Source organism: Hibiscus syriacus, unplaced genomic scaffold, assembly GCF_006381635.1.
Source record: "Hibiscus syriacus cultivar Baekdansim isolate YM2019G1 unplaced genomic scaffold, ASM638163v2 tig00113725_pilon, whole genome shotgun sequence".
NCBI classification, from domain to species: domain Eukaryota; kingdom Viridiplantae; phylum Streptophyta; class Magnoliopsida; order Malvales; family Malvaceae; genus Hibiscus; species Hibiscus syriacus.
Genome location: NW_024063471.1, coordinates 18,650,132 through 18,667,709, shown reverse-complemented (window position 1 = coordinate 18,667,709; position 17,578 = coordinate 18,650,132). Strand labels below are relative to the sequence as shown.

Below are 17,578 nucleotides of genomic sequence, written 5' to 3'. Positions count from 1 at the left end.
TATCGCATTTGGTATCTATAAGAAAAGTTTGTTCAGCTTTTTTATTCAAGAATATACTGAATTTTGCCATTATGGAGCAATCAAGTCCTTTCCTTGCTGGTGAGTGAGGGTTGCTTAAGGTCTGATCATGCCACTGAAGTAGATGCTTCTGTTTTTCTAGTGACCTTATTTTGCTCTCGTTGTGTTTTCCTCTTTGTAGTTTTGGTTCAAGTTTTGCTATAGAAAGTTGCTCAGTTCCCCAGTCAAAATGGTTGTATAAACACTCAGCCTAAGCTTTGTAGACTATGTAAGTTGAATCAATCAACTCTACAGGGATAAATTTCTCATTTTTTATTTCTCTCATCTAGTTCTTGTTTATTTTCATTTTCTTGCAGTTTCTCTGTCACCAAACAAACTAATTCATGGATTCTTTCATATTATTAGAGCTGCACTCTTGGTTGCGTTACACCAAGGACGGAGCCCGGATCAAATGCAGAGAGGAGTCAGGTTACCTAACTTGAAAAAATCAGGGATCTATTAAGCATTTAAACCTTAAAAATAAGGGGAAGACTTAATAAGATTTAAACTAATATGAACCAGAACTGCCATCCGTTTGACCTTCCAAGGGGCAAGGAGTTTGCAACGTTTTTTTGATTAACTCAGAGGCTTCACAAAATTATTTGTTGGCACTGTTTCTCGTTAACGTTTACATGGTTTAACAACAGTTTGATAACACAAGTTAATTTGATATATATTAAATATTTTTAACACAAGTTAATTTGATATATATTAAATATTTTAGAATTTATTATGTCACATCATTAAAAATAAAATATTAAATGCGAAAACATACTTAAATCTATTGATAAGTTGAAATTCTTTTATTTTTATTTTTATCTTCTAAGAATATGGATTTTTTAGATGGAGAAAACTAGACTTAATTATAAAATAAGTGTCTAAACTATTTTTTGAATGATTTAAGTACCTAACGTTACAAATGTTACCACTTCAGATGTCCTGGCTATAACTACCGTTAGTTTTTTCCGTTAAATGACACGTGTCACATTCTTATAATTTATTTGTAAAAATAAAAAATATTATTTTTTTAAACGGGAAGTTTTGTATGATATTATTACTCAAGCATGTAAAAAACAAGATAAACTATATGGACTTCATTAAAAAACCTCCCTAAAACTGATTAGACGAAAAAGAATGTATCATACCGATGCCATAGCCATCACAAGTTTATACATGGGACAGTCCAGTAATAAATCTAAACCAACACAGTCAAAGGAAAAAACCATAGTCATAACATAATGCTACACCACTCTGTCAAAGGAACGAGGATCACTTCTGTCCTAGGTAAGCACGTACCTTCCCAACTGAAAAAACAACAGTATCTTCGATCATAACCCTTCAATGTTAACTTGAAAAAGACTAAAATTACTGCATCCTTGGTCACACTTCCACCATTGCATCCTAACAACTCTACAACAACCTTAATCATTAACCAAGCAATGAACAAGAACAAAAACCTGTAGTACTCCTACTCGCGTCAGTTAATTGATAGCCAGTGTCACAACAAAAGAACTATCGGGTTGCAACTCGTTTAGAATCCTCAGCAAGATAAAAACCTCTCCAAATAACCATACCCAGACATGCAATCAGAATTATTTCAACATACTCATATATCTTCCAAATGAAAAGGAACACTTGCGGTAGTCAGGTCGAAAGAACCAAGCAAAATCCTGCAAAACACTACAATTATCGGGTACCTTACTTACTGCAACCCTAAACCAGACTTAGCTAACAAATTTGCTAGCATGTTGCAGCATCTCGAGATCCACCTAACCAATGATCTATGGTCCCTAATAATTCTGATCAATTCTAAGACTAAATTTAAAAGATTGACAGACGGGGTTCGACGATTAGGAAATTCATTCCACAACTGATTTGCAATTTGACTCAATCTGAAGCCTGAACTTGGCGCTCCACTCCGACTCGATAAATTTTTGAAGCCCAACATTCTCCGCATAGAGTTCCACTAATACCGGTGGGCACAGACTACATGACCCCCAGAATTCAAATAAGACTTCACTGTTACACCCTCTCAACACCCCCTATCCAACATTTGTCCCCTAAAATTGAACACACTGCATCTTCATTCAGCTTAACGCAACCAATCAATGGAGTAATCCACTTCAGCATAACCACAAATCTAACCATTAAGGTTTCCATCGAAATATTGTATTCACCGAACTTTGCTTTTAATTAGGAAGCGAGACAGACTTTAACCATAAAAATCAATTGCAGCCAATCCAACTTCTTGTCGTTAAATATCAAATCGTTTCTAAATAACCATAAGGTCCAAATAACTGTAAAAGGGATAAAAGACCGTACCTCACTCGTCGAGGAAACACCAAGGCAATCCCACGCTTCTAAATAAACAGTAGGCTCTTTTGGCAAAACAACATAAGCTCCCAGCCAACAGCTACACCGCATCCAAATCATCCAAACCTTCCAACTATACCAACATGAGAAGAACAAGTGAACAATTGCTTCTGGGGCATTTTGCCAAAAAGAGAGAAGATTATTAGAGATGGAAGATACTCCTCTCTTGATTAGTTCCACCTTCACTAAAACCGTCTCCTCATAACCAGCCAAACAAAGAGTACTACCTTAGAAGGACCGAACCCCAACCATACAAACTTATTCCAAAAGTTGTTTGAGGGTAAAAGATCATTAAAGAGGTTCTTTAGAGACTTGACAAGGAACCGTCACTAGATCTCAGCCATATAATCCAATCCTGTTCCACCTCACTAGATTTGAAATTGTTAAGCCTTTCCATGAGCTCATTCCATTGTTGTTTTTCCCGGTAAAAAAGATTCCTTCTAAGAGGAATTTGCCAAACCCAATGTCGTAACTGATTTTCGCTCGGGCACGAAATATTACTTGGCGGGAGAAGTGATGTGAATAAATGGTTTTGAAAATAATTTGGGAGTCGCCATCGGCCTTTTGGGTCAGGTAGGTCGAATACCTAAAAATTATCTTTTAACAGAGTTTTTAAGAAAACATCAGTTAAAAGATGAACTGATATGCGTTTATAACCAAAAATTCTTTCTTTTTAATAATAAAAAGGGATTCGTGGTCGGTTACGTTTAGGGAAGGATTAACACCCCTACAACGCCTAAAATTGGTACTTTTTAATTATAAATTGTCTCTATTATTGGAAATTTAAAAATTCAAAGATATATTTAATTCATAATTCTATTATTTCAAATAATTTTAAGAAAATATATTAATATACATAAATAAGATATTTACTTATTTAGAAATATCATAAAAAGGCTTCTAGGTGCTTTAAGACAGCTCTTTTCTTTGATATTAAAAAATAAATAAATATCAAAAACATTTTATTTTATATAATAAGGTATTTATTTATTCAAAACTATCAGAAAAGAGCTTCTAGGTACCTTAAGACAGCTATTTTCTTTGATATTGAAAAATAAATAAATAACCAAAACATTTTCTTAAAATAAAAATTTATTTTAATAAGATATTTATTTATTTAAAAATATCAGAAAAGGGCTTCTAGGTGCCTTAAGACAGCTCTTTTCTTTGATATTGAAAAAATAAATAAATAACCAAAACATTTTCTTAAAATAAAAATTTATTTTAATAAGATATTTATTTATTTAAAAATATCAGAAAAGGGCTTCTATGTTCCTTAAGACAGCTCTTTTCTTTGATATTAAAAATAAATAAATATCAAAATATGATTATTTTTCTTAAAAGCAATTTATAAAAATTAAATTTATAAATAGGAAAATAGAATAAATAAATAAATATTATATATATTTATAAGACTATATATATTGACATAATTAATAAATAATAATAGTAATAGTAATGATAATTAATATATATGAACATAAATATAAAAGTAACATATGATTAAATAATGTTTAAAATAAAATTAAAACATGGTATGAAAAAAATAAAAAGTAATAAAGCTTGTAAAATAAATGAAAATATTAAACTTAGGGACTAAATTATAATCTAATAAAATTAAAAACTTAATTTAATTAATTATTTAAAATTATAGGGATTAAACATGCTATTATTCTTATTTATTAATTTAGTGACTAAACTAAAATTATATAAAATTCGAAAATCAGATTAAAATAAATTAAAACATATGGTTTGGGATTAAAATATTATTTATTAAAACTAAAGGACTAAATACGTATTTATCCTAAATATATTATTTAATAGAAAGGACTAAAATAAATAAAATTAAAATTAAAGAACCGAATTAAAAGGATTATAAATTGATTTAGTGACTAAAATGTAAAGATTACAAGTTAGGATGACTACGGAAAGGGTTTAACCTTTAGTTAATTACAGACAAACCCCTCCCCAAAACGGCGTCGTTTGGGGAGGGCTATTTAAGTCCCAAACGGCTGGCCCTTCGGGCCAGCTTCCCCATTTTCCTTTCTTTTCTCTTTCAAACAGAGAGAGTTTTATAACTCTCTCTCGCCTCTCTCTATTTTCCTCTAACCGGAGGAAGGCCGGCCACCAGACGGCAGTCGTCTGCCGTCGCTAACTCTACCGCCGGCCACCGCCTTCGGTGGCCGGAAAAATTTTGTTTTACACTAAAATACAGTCCTGATTTCCCCAAAGTAGAGTCCAACCTTTGTTTCCCCAAAAAGACTCCTAATCGGAGTAGATCTATGAAAATACCTTTGGTATTTTCTGTTCTCCGGCGATGTTTAGTGCTTCCGGCGATGGTCAAGGCTCCAAGGGTAAGTCTCTTTCTTCTTTCTTTGTTTTCTGTTTTGGTTCACTGCTTGTAGTGGGTTCTCTCTCTTTGTGCGTTGCCGTCGTTGTTGTTGACTGGGATGTTTGGTATATTTTTTTGCTCTTGTTTCTGTTTTTCTCCGGTTCTTCCTCTTTTTTTTGTTGCAGGTGTGGTCGATGGCTTTTATAGCCATCAACGGTGTGGCTCTCGGACCAGTCAAAGGAATGGAGTTCGGTGAGTCACCGAGCTATGTGGTGACTCACCATAGAGCTCGACATGTGGAGGGGCAGCTGGCTTCTGGAGGCTTCTGGCGAGGCGGCGATTTCGTGGCGTGGCACTGGCAGTTGGAGCGTCTGGAAGCAGCGACGGCTGGATGATAACCTAGGGTTATGAAACCCTAGGGCTTCACGCTGGTATCTTGTGGACCGTTGGATCTGAAAACGGTTGATAGAAGCGGCGGCTGGGTGTATGGGATGTAAACCCTAGAAGGGTTCAGGGTTACTGTTGGGCTTTGTAAATGGGTTTAGGGTTATGGGCTTCTGATGTATTTGGGCTTGTAATAATTATTTAATAATAGTATAATATAATAATAATATTTAATAATAATAATAATAATTTTAATAATAATTTAAGTAAAATGAAAAATTAGTGTTTACAGCTGCCCCTCTTTGCTCATTCTTGTGTTAACAAGAATAGAGCAAAGACGAAAGAAACAATAATTTTTCATTTGACTTCTTTTGAGTAAGACTGAAATGTTGAAAGCATCATTCCAGAGGTCTTAAAAACATCATGCACTGAAGGGCTTTGAAAACATCAAAAAGCTCCTGAAGGCTTTTTGGAAACATCATGCACTGCAGGACTTACAGATGACCCTAAGGCTTTGAAAACATCAAAAAGCTCCCGAAGGCTTTTTGGAACCATCATGCACTGCAGGACTTACAGATGACCCTAAGGCTTTGAAAACATCAAAAAGCTCCCGAAGGCTTTTTGGAAACATCATGCACTGAAGGACTTACAGATGACCCGAAGGCTTTGAAAACATCAAAAAGCTCCCGAAGGCTTTGAAAACATCAAAAAGCTCCCGAAGGCTTTTTGGAAACATTATGCACTGCAGAACTTACAGATGACCCGAAGGCTTTGAAAACATCAAAAAAGGTCCCGAAGGCTTTTTGGAAACATCATGCACTGCAGGACTTACAGATGACCCGAAGGCTTTGAAAACATCAAAAAGCTCCCATCAAAAAGCTCCCGAAGGCTTTTTGGAAACATCATGCACTGCAGGACTTACAGATGACCCGAAGGCTTTGAAAACATCAAAAAGCTCCCGAAGGCTTTTTGGAAACATCATGCACTGTAGGACTTACAGATGACCCGAAGGCTTTGAAAATATCAAAAAGCTCCCGAAGGCTTTTTGGAAACATCATGCACTGCAGGACTTACAGATGACCCGAAGGCTTTGAAAACATCAAAAAGCTCCCGAAGGCTTTTTGGAAACATCATGCACTGCAGGACTTACAGATGACCCAAAGGCTTTAAAACATCAAAAAGCTCCCAAAGGCTTTTTGGAAACATCATGCACTGCAGGACTTACAGATGACCCGAAGGCTTTGAAAACATCAAAAAGCTCCCGAAGGCTTTTTGGAAAAATCATGCACTGTAGGACTTACAGATGTGGGAAATAGTTTATTAAAAAACTAAGGAAATCGTTTTCTTACTTTTCAACAATTTCATTTTTAGAAAAGATTGATTGAGAAACTATGAAAATCGTTTTCTCATTATTTTTAAAAATAACATGTTGATTGGGTAACATGCCCCAATCTCAAGATAAGGCTGTTGGAAATAATTTACTAAGTAAAAAAACTAAGAAAATCGTTTTCTTACTTTTCAACAATTTCATTTTAGAAAAGATAAAATGAGAAACTATGAAAATCGTTTTCTCATTATGTTTTTTGAAATAACATGTTGATTAGGTAACATGCCCCAATCTCAAGATAATGCTCATTTTTATGGATTATGCCCATCTATTCTTCAGATGTTTGCGTGATTCCTGTATTTACGGTTTTGAATACCTTCTTCTTGTAAGGTATTTCTTACCATGAATCTTCTTGTTCTTCCGAAGATCTGTAAAACTTCATGCTTGAATGCACTCAGATGTATCAATGTAATGCATTGTCTATTGTGCAAATGATGTTCTTATGAATGCATGAATGTTGATGCAATCTTCATTTGACTTCAAAGTGGTGAACTTGGTCTTCCTTCACTTCATCATTTATTGCCAGGGTTACCTCTAGATATCAGTGTAGAAACTTATGCTATCAAGCTTGCATTTCTGCAGAATCATCTGATCAACTTGTATCATGGTGCCTTCTTTGCTTTATTTAAGTCTTAGAAGAAATGTTTCACTTGTGGAACTCTTGTCGTAGTCAAAATTATGACCCTGATGCCCCATTTTATCTTGGATAAAACCAACTTTATTTGCTTGGACTTGTGTAGAAATCCCATAAAGCTTTCATCTTTGAAAGAGAATCTATCATCTTTAAAAAGAGAATCTATCATCTTTGAAGAGTGTAGATGTAGATATGTGACTCAGCGGGGATTAATTAGGGGAGTAGAGTCTGTTCTGATTTGACTCTTGAAACACATCATAAGGAAGATTTATTCCAATTCCTTTCATGTCTCCACATTTAATTGGTTCTCGAACAAGGCAAATTGAACCATATCATGTCGAGATGCTTAACCACAACCTGTCGTTCAACTAGTTTCTTGTTGTTAAAATTTCAGCTCTCCCTCTGCGGAAAGAAATCTTCATCATATCTAAACTTATAATCTTGAAGTTGAAGAAGACAAACTTCATCTTGAATCAAAAATGAAAACCATATGATCACAACATTGGTTCAACATCAGAATAACTAGTTCGTAAAACATTATGACAACACATTCTTTATCTCATGTGGTTTCAGCTCAAATGTTCGTAAAGCATTTGACAACACATACATCATTTTTTGTGGCTTATGCCAAGATTTTTCAATCATTGAATCTCTTTGCATGGTGTTTAAAGTTTTTGTATGATGTCACAAGACCATTTGAGAACAAAACTCAATGGGGATTCAAGTGTGATGTTGGTATGACCAAAAAGTTGGTCAAATTCACAAGATATGCTGGTGTCGAATTGAATAGAAGACACTAATTACTCTTGATATCATCTCGGGCAAAGGCAAATGTAATACTGATCACGTTTTCTTCTGTAATGAGCATTGTAGAAAGTAGAAACACTTCAGCTTTAAGATCTATATACAGAAAGATATTCATGGATTTCTTGCTGCTGGGGATGAAATGCACATGATAAACCCCAAAAAAATCAGTTCAGCCTGGCTGGCAATGATAACCTCACTAACATCGGGAAAGAGCAATATACATGAGCTTCTCTCTTCAATGTCATCAAGTAAACAAAACTGATTTGAAAAACAGCTTCGTAACCTCAACAATATGGTTGAAACTAACTGACAGGAATCTCAAAGAAATATTTTCAATTATCACCGACACACAAAAGGCCAAATTCAGAGTTTGAGGTCTCGATGAACTAATCCTTGGATCGAATGGTCTACAAAGGGACCATCTTTATTCATGATGTAGTTTAACACACTGTCATGTGATATATGGTTTAAGAAGATTGGGTATTTGAAACCATACTTGATGAGTATATATTTGTTCAACAACAAGATTCTGATGCAACTGCCTGATGAACGAAGTAATTATGTATAGTCAGCTCGACTGTCACTGTTTTATCATTTTCATTTTTCATATCTTTCTGTCTCATTAGAAATATTTGTTCAAGTCAATGATGATGTGGACCTTCAGTATGCCCCAGTATTTGCTGATGCGATCGTTCAAAAAATGCATCAACAGTCCTAATTTTGATTGAAATGGGCTTTCAGCATGCCCCGACATTTGCTTCTTGTTAATCTGAGCCTTCAAAATGCCCCACATGGATCTGTCTGAAAGAACCTTTAAAATGCCCCAACATTTACTGATACAGATGTTAAAAGTGTGCTCAACATTACTTCTTGTTGAGATGAGCCTTTAAGAATGCCCAAATATTCATATTGTTGTGAGCCTTCAAAATGTCCCAATATTCTATTTCTGGTTGAAAATGGGCCCTCAAGATATCCCTCTAGATCTGTCTGATTCACTCTCAATGTCTGTTTGACTGGAATATCATGATCCTCATGAGATCCAATTTTGACAATACACTGTTATGGGTACTTGTGGCTTTATTCCTTCCCCAAATATGTTTATCTTGAATACTCTCATTCTGGTGTTACTTAACAGTAGTATTGTCAAGTAACTGGAGGAATTCTCTTCATGTTGTCACAAACTTAAGAAGTACTCAATCATTCTGACAGAAACGTCTGAGATTTTGTGTCTTCTGAATGAGGTGATTGTTTTCTGTATCTGGAGGGATCTAGTCAGACAGAGCAGTAAAAATAGCTTAGTAATCCGTTCCAGGCTGACATAGTGGCTTATCATCTTTTAGTGAAAGCTATCTCTAAAATATACTTTTCTGTGGGAGAGAAACCAATTTATGCGAACAGTAATCTGATGCAATAGCAAGACTACATATACAGTGGTACAGGCTCATAAAAAATCCACACCCATGCAACATGTTGATTCTGATAACAACTCATATGATTATGAAGCGATATTTCAGGATGATTTCACAGATATTGATAGTTCTTCTGATATCGAGGAAATCTGAATTATAATTCTGATTAGGAGAATAAACTGTTATACTTGACAAAAATAAGATTCTCAGAGGCTGAGACTTCAGTAGCCATGGAGAGATGTGGTCCAGATTCATCAATTGCAGAATTGACATATTTTATATGTGCTGATCAAATGGCTAAGGCTGCTGACGCACTTCTTACGGTAGAAGATAGGAAGCCATTATGCAATGATCCCAATTACAAGAAAAGGCAAAACTCGAGCTATGATTTTTGGGAAGGGAATAAGCAGAAGAAGCTTGAAAAGAAGCTTCTTAATGAAGACAATCATGCAGTTCATCTTTTAATTCCAATGATTGGTTCTGTGGTTCCTACCGAACCAGATCAGATAACTCAAAGAACACTTCCAGAAGATGCTATTGGGTCTTCTTATTTCTACTATGAGCAAATTCATCTTTCAAATCCAATGATTGGTTTTTGAGGTTCATACCAAACCAGATCAGATAACTCAAAGAACACTTCCAGAAGATGCTATTGGGTCTTCTTATTTCTACTATGAGCACATGGCACTTGCTCCAGTTAATGTTTGGACTGGAATATCATAGTACTTATTCGATGTAGAGCCAGAATTTGTAGATTCGAAGCATTTTCATGCTACTACACTGAAAAGGGCTATATTCATAATTTTGCCAATTGAGAACAGATTTTCTCTTATTCTGCTTCCTCCATGTGCTGATGTTTTTCCATTGACAAAGAAATGATGGCCTTCCTGGGATCCAAGAACAAAGTTGAACTGTTTATAAACATGTACAGGAAGTTCCAAATTGACAGAAATGATCTGTAAGGCTCTTGAAGCTTATGACAATGAGCCACCTTCGAGTGTCCAGAAGTATGTTCTTGATGAGTGCTGAAAATGGAATCTGGTATGGGTTGAAAAGAATAAAATTGTTCCACTTGAATCTGATGAGGTGGAAATGCTTCTAGGTTTCCTTAAAAATCATACACAAGGATATGTATAGAGACATGTTCCATGGTGGTATCAATGTCCTGTCTCTTTTCTCTAGGATCAATGATGCAGAAGTTGCCTTTTACTGTCTTGGCATACTTTTAAAAACAGATGTGCAAGAACTGAATGATGATCGGTTGGAGCAATTGATGAGTAGATTTGGCGAATTCGACCTTGTTGTCAGTGGTATCCAGCGTAACAACTTTACTGGAAAAAATATACATTATCAGGATGAGCTACACAATTTTTGTTGGTGCATTTCCTTGTAATGATTGCTACAGTGACTGTCTCTTCTGCTGTTTCAATATATCCCACTCTTTTCGAATCATGGAACAGTTTAGTTAACAGTAAAACTGGTCATTTTCAACTTTTGGAATCCTGTAACCAATGTTACCCTATATAAAAGGCCTATAAGGGTATATTCTGTTCCAATGTCTTGTTCTGTGCCATAAGTCCTCAAATTCAAATTCAGCAATCTTCTGAACGACATAATGGATATCATCTTGACAAAGAAATTGATCGGCATAGAAGAAGTAGCAATGATGTATCAAGACTTGAGCCAGCATCACGGTATAACCAGAGTGCAGGTAGTGACTTGTTCATGGTTCTATGATGTAATCTTTTAGAGAACATGAATTGATGGTTGGGGAAAATAATATGTCTGGTGATGCTTATCACCCTCAGTATGAGATAAATGATAATCTTTCTTGATGAGCTACTAATAATGTCATAGGAGAGTGTCATAAGTTTAATTATCCATACTTTCTGGCTTCTTGGACCACTTGCCTTCAAAAATGTGAAGTGTTTCATCATTCTAGCCTCATTCATTCTTTTTCTTCAACAGAGGTAGAATAAGCAACAATTTGCTTCAAGGACCTTCTCCATTTGAGACTGTCATGTTTGAAAATGTTTTTTCTCCTTTCTTTATTGAAGAATGAAAGAATTTTGCAAAGTATTACCCCTTTCAGGTTCACAATATAATCAAATTATAAACAATGAGTTTAATGAATATCAAATAAATCAACTACACTTTTAAATCATTCAAAAATCATAGTCCTATGGCAAGTGTCAAAACTATTGACTGATTTAAGGTGTAGGTGGATTCTGGTAAAGTAGGTTCTTTCAAGTTGGTTCAGTATGTCGCTTCGGGCTTCCACTAACTTGAAGAAATGGTTGTTATGCTCATCTTGTAGAGATACTTCTTGATTCCAGAATCTCAGGAACGTCTTTTGGGATGTGCGGTGCTTCATTTAAGATCATCTCTTATGTCGTTTGTTGCACCATTCAATATTCGAGCCACCTTTTCAGGTTTTCAACACGAATCCTCCTTTGGTTTCAAGATGTTATTTAAAAATTTATATCTTGAACCCCCTTTTATCATTTTTTTTATATCATGCATTAAAGATTTTAAAAACCAATTTTTGCAAATAAAAATCAATCTTGAGAGGCGGAATGAATTCTAAAGATATTCTCTTTTACTTAGAAATCCATGTATGATTAAAATGGACTTTTCAGGTACGTAACGTAGGCCATGGCTTATGGTTATGAAAGAAAGGGATAAAAAGGCCCAAATAAGTGTTTAAAGATAATCAAACCAATGATCAATTCATTCTGATGCCTTCACTTTGCCTTGCTTAACTTGGATATGCTTTGTTGGGGATTTTTCCATCATCTGGATCCCTCTAGACTACAAAATTTTGGATTCGTTTCCATTTTCTCATATCTCCAACATTTATTTCTCTTCTTGTTTGTACTTGATCAACCTTGTAACTTGAGGCTCAATAAGTCACTCCTCTTGATTCAATTTTCCTTTTTTTTCATTTTTCATTTTTCATTTTTCTTTCTTTGCTGGATGAGTATAATACTTCAATTTCTTTGAGCACCTCCTTTTCCTTTTGCATTTTGGAGATTTTCCATTATTCTTGATTGGATTGATCTTCAAGCACTCTGTATTTGACATACCTTGTAGTTCAAAACTTTCATGACTTCTTGGAAACTTGTCTTCGTAATAAAAATGTATTGACAATCTTTATTCTTGTTAGCAAATATCCTTCACCTTGCCCCCTAATGTGGAGGGTGATCCTTGGTTAGGGTTGAATCAGAAGAAAAATCATTTAGGCTCAAGTGGGGACAACAAAGGATATATATATATAAAAGGATAAATGAAACAATGCCGTTCATCATCTCATACACAGAAACCTTTGTAAAAAGAGGTATCTCCAGGGGGAATGAATATTCAAGATTAACTTTATTTACATGAAAACAATGTAATTAATGCATGATATATTTATTTCAATAAATCACCTCTTCTTTGAGTATGTCCCAATCACTTGAAATCATCTTCGATAAGTTGGTCCATGATGCCTCATCTCATCTCTTCTTGCAGGAAAATTCACGGATAACTGAAAGTTTGGTTCTTTTGAGGTTTTTTTTATGATGGCATTGTATTTGGAAGGTCAAATGTGTGACTTTTGAGGTCATATATATAGTGGAAGGGGTAATATCATAAACCAACCAACTCTATCCGAGAAGGTAAACATCTAGAGTTGGTGTCTCAAAAATAGGTAGAGACATTTCTTCAGAGTCTCATATAAATGTACGGTCAAAATTTGGTTTTAGTAAGGATCAAGTAATTGGCATTGGATAGGATATGGAAGATATAATTTTACCACTTGCCAAAGATCTATAACTCTTAAAAAATTAAAAGAATATTTAATCTACTTGATACTCAAGAATCTCAAGGTTAAACTTGATTCCTTGCTCATAACCATAAAAGTAACACAAATTTATTTATTACAAAGGGCGGAGAAAGGAAACAAAAAACAAGTTCAAACAAAATGCTGAAAGTAGAAAGGTACTACAGTGGTAGATAACACTTCCACTTATTTATTTTATCATGTCTCATTATTCCTATAATGTTGGGTATGTAACAAGATCAGGGTTCTTTTCTTCATTCGTCCTCCCATTTCTTGATCATTTCTTGTGTCAAAACCCCTTTGTCAACAAGCATCTCAATTTCTTTTAACAGTGGCCTACAATTGCATGTAGAATGCCCCTTTACCCTCAAGTGGAAATTATAAACACTATCTTGATCATAGCTATGAGCAGAAGGGTTTGATGTCACTTTAGTTAGTCTTGGTGTGATGTATTGACCTTTAACCAAATGAGGATACAGGTCTGAAATGGAAGTTTGGAATACTTCCAAAGTTTTTCTTGATCGCATGACTTTCTTTGGTCGATCCGAACAACTATTTGCTCCTTTTCTTTTGCAATTGCGGGGACTTTGGATGTGATACTCATTCACATTACCAACTTTAGCTCTCTGATCAATCGGGCTATTGGATGTGACTTTTGAGTTTCCTTCACTGATTACATTCTCAATTAAATCTCCACTTGTCATAAGATTCTTGAATTCCTTCGTCGGATTTGCCTGCATTAACTCGCAGAAAGGAGCAGGAATGGAATCCCGAAACATATGTGATATCTCTTCTTCTAACATGGGAGGTTGAACTTGTGCTGCCACTCCTCTCCATCTTAAGGCATATTCTTGAAATCTTTCATTGGTTTTCTTCTTTACTCTTCGAATATTCATACGTGTTGGAGCTAAGCCTTTAACATACCGATATTGTCCCAAAAATGCTTCAGCTAGATCTACCCATCTCTTGATCTGTTCTTGGGTCAACTGATTGTACCAGGCTACTGTTGGGCCAACAAGACTATCATGGAAAGAGTGAATTAATAGATCATCAAAACTCAAATATCCTTCCATTTTTCTGCAAAACATTCTCAAATGGATTAAGGGACAACTGGTGCCATCATATTTCTCAAAATCAGGCATTTTGAATTCATGGGGAATAATCAAATCTGGAATCAAGCTGAGCTCTCTTGATTCTAATTCTTTGTGGTGGGCACTATCATCTTTCATGTTTCTGATTGCTTTTTCTATCCTCTTGACTTTCTCCTCATATTGTGAATAATTAATGAGGCTATTATTTGGGTTTGAGTGGGATGCCCCAGGGTATGTTATCTTTCTCAACTCTTCAATCTGATAGCACGATTTCTCTTTAGTAGTTATCTCTTCTTTATCAGATTCCATTCCCTGAATAATTTGATCTGATCCATCTGGTCTTGTAGTCCCTTATAAGATTGCTCCATTGTTTTCATGATGATAGTAAAGTAATATGAATGAATGGTCTTGGTTTTTACTGTTACAGAACCTTTCATGAATTATTTGCATGTTTTTATAATTAAAGTACATAACAATACTTAAATAAAAATGTGAAAAATGCATAAATGGAAAAAAAAGAATGCAAAATGTGCAATTCAAAGGCAAACATAAAAGTATGAATGCAAAATGAAAAATGCAAAGATGCAAAAAGTAAGAATACAAAATGAAAATGCACAGATACAAAATGTAAATGCATGTATGAAAAGGTTTTACTCAAGAGTGATCATCTTAGAACAGATTTCATTGAACACAAAAGTTTCGGTACATCAAACAAAACTTTTACATGTAGGGAATAACTTTCACTCCTAATTTCTCTATTTCACTTAAAAGCCAAACTAACTTCCACTCATACTCAGGTGTGGAGTTATCCATCTGCTTTAATTCTCCCGTGAAGCCAGCTAAGTCCACCAGCTTATGAGCCACGTTGTTTGCTTGAGCAACAGCTTCATTCATGACATTGTCTTTTTCCTTCATCCTTTGTGTCAATTCTCGAAGTTGTAAACAATGTCGTTCATTTTTTCTTGTGAGAGAATCTTTATGTTCAAAAAGTTCTCGTACAAGATCTTCATAATCATCTACACATTTCTTCAATGTTTTGTTCTTGGCCATAGTGGCTTTTAATTCAGTATCGATTTCAAGCTGATGAATCTGATATGATGCTTCCATGTTGGTCATAGCACTATTTAACCTTTGATTTTCGACTTGACATCTTTTCAATTCACTAACAGACGTATTGCATCTTTCTTCTGTAACTCGTGAATTATGATAAAACTTCTTGGCTCGTCTTTCATGTATGTTATAGTTCTTCTTCAGTTTGGTGACCCCTGTTATCCACTCTTCTGGGGTGTTCCCTATATCAGCATTTTGAAAGGCTTGACTGACCTTCTGGAAATCTTCCTGTATGCTTTCTATTTTGGTGCTCAATTTATCGTTTTCAATCTTTAAATGACGTATTTGAGCTTCAAACCTCAGCAAATCTTCTTCTCTCTGGGCGCCCCTACTGATACTCGTACCTTTGAAGACTTTTGGTATTAATCTAGCAGGACCTTTGGTTACCAAACTAGGTCGATCATCTACCATAAATTGTAAGGTTCCATGATCCAAAAGACTTTGGACTCGACGTTTGAAGGCAAGACAGTTCTCGATGGTATGTCCTTGAGCTCCGGCATGATATTCACAATGAACGTTGATGTCATACCAATTTGGATACGGAGGTTGGAATGGTTTTATGTAATATGGAGCTATTTCTCGTGCTTCAAGTAACTTTTCATACAACTCTTTATATGATATAGGTATAGCATCAACATGAGAACCGCCTTTTGTCTTGGATTGAACCTGAGTTTTAGATTCTAGGAGCAGACTAAACTTTGATAATTTCAGGTTACATGATTTCTTCTCATATCTGGGAGCTTTTACAGTGTTCACCATTTCTTTGGTATCTCCAGACGATTTGTGAATACAAATGATGATTGTCTGCAACTTCTCAAATTGGTTAGGATCAGAAGTCCCTTGCATATCTGAAATTGCAGGATTATCTTCATTAAGCTTTCTCTCTTTCTGTGCAGGAATCTCTTCTCTTTTGGCCAAAACAAATATTCTATCCATCATCTTGGATATCTGCTCTCTTATTTCTCGTATCTCCTTTTGCTCCTTAATGGACATATGATCTCTAGGTGTATAGCTCTCTTCTATCCTTGGAGTTCCCTCGGGATGTCTTTTCTTGGCCGCATCATATTTTGTTTGATCATAAAACTTTTTGTCCATTTACGATTTCTTTCCAATATTATGAACAGTCTTTCAAGTAAACACCTTTTGGTTATGCCATGATCATGCAATGTAAACAAAAGAAATCAATATGAACAGATTAGAGCAATGTAACATGCATGAAAAAAATAGAATAAATAGAATACTTAGTACCAACTAATGGAAAAAAATCTATCTATCAAGGTATAAATCTTAACCTCATGCTTTCTAGTTCGCATGCATTGTTTGGAAAAAATTAACCTAACCGCAAGATTTCTAGTTCGCATATTTATTCAGAGAGAAAAAAAATAATAAATTAAAAACTAAAACTTATTTCTCCTTTGTGTATACCTATGGAAATGGTTTCAGTATTGTCTTAAATTAGGAGAATTTCTAGGGTTTATTATATGCAGGTTTTTAGTTCTAGGAGTAAAGGTACTCGAACTGTCCCTGTTGATGCCCCCTTGGGCTGTCAACCCTCAATCCTAGTCCATTACAGACTTAAGCAGATCGAGTTCAATTCGAGGGGACACATTTCTCTATGCCTGACACGGAGAATAAATTCTCACGAAGACATAGAGCATATGAACCCCGAAAGTTACTTGCTAGGTCTGACACGGAGAATAAATTCTCACGAAGACGTCGCTTTCACTCCCATTCAAAAGGGACAAACTCAATTATAGAGTTATATGTTATGCAATGCAAGTGTTGTGTGTGAGGAGAAATGTTCAAACCTCTAACAAATAAATAAAATAATTAATACCTTAAAAAAATATTAATAAAATAATATAAAAATAATAAGTAATAAAATTTGAAAGAAAAGAATTAAAAATTAAATAAATGAATTTTTAATTTCTAATTAATAGAGACAATTTATAATTAATTTTAAAGTTTGACCTTTCCCCAGTGGAGTCGCCAAGCTGTCCTAACCGGTTTTCGCCCGGGCACGAAATGTTACTTGGCGGGAGAAGTGATGTGAATAAATGGTTTTGAAAATAATTTGGGAGTCGCCATCGGCCTTTTGGGTCAGGTAGGTCGAATACCTAAAAATTATCTTTTAACAGAGTTTTTAAGAAAACACCAGTTAAAAGATGAACTGA

The 17,578-nt window shown here is 34.9% G+C and overlaps 1 pseudogene; it reads left to right on the top strand.

Moving 5' to 3' along the window:
- The first annotated feature begins 71 nt into the window (after positions 1 to 71).
- The window catches only part of LOC120187722, a 28,714-nt pseudogene continuing 11,207 nt past the window's right edge, over positions 72 to 17,578 (top strand).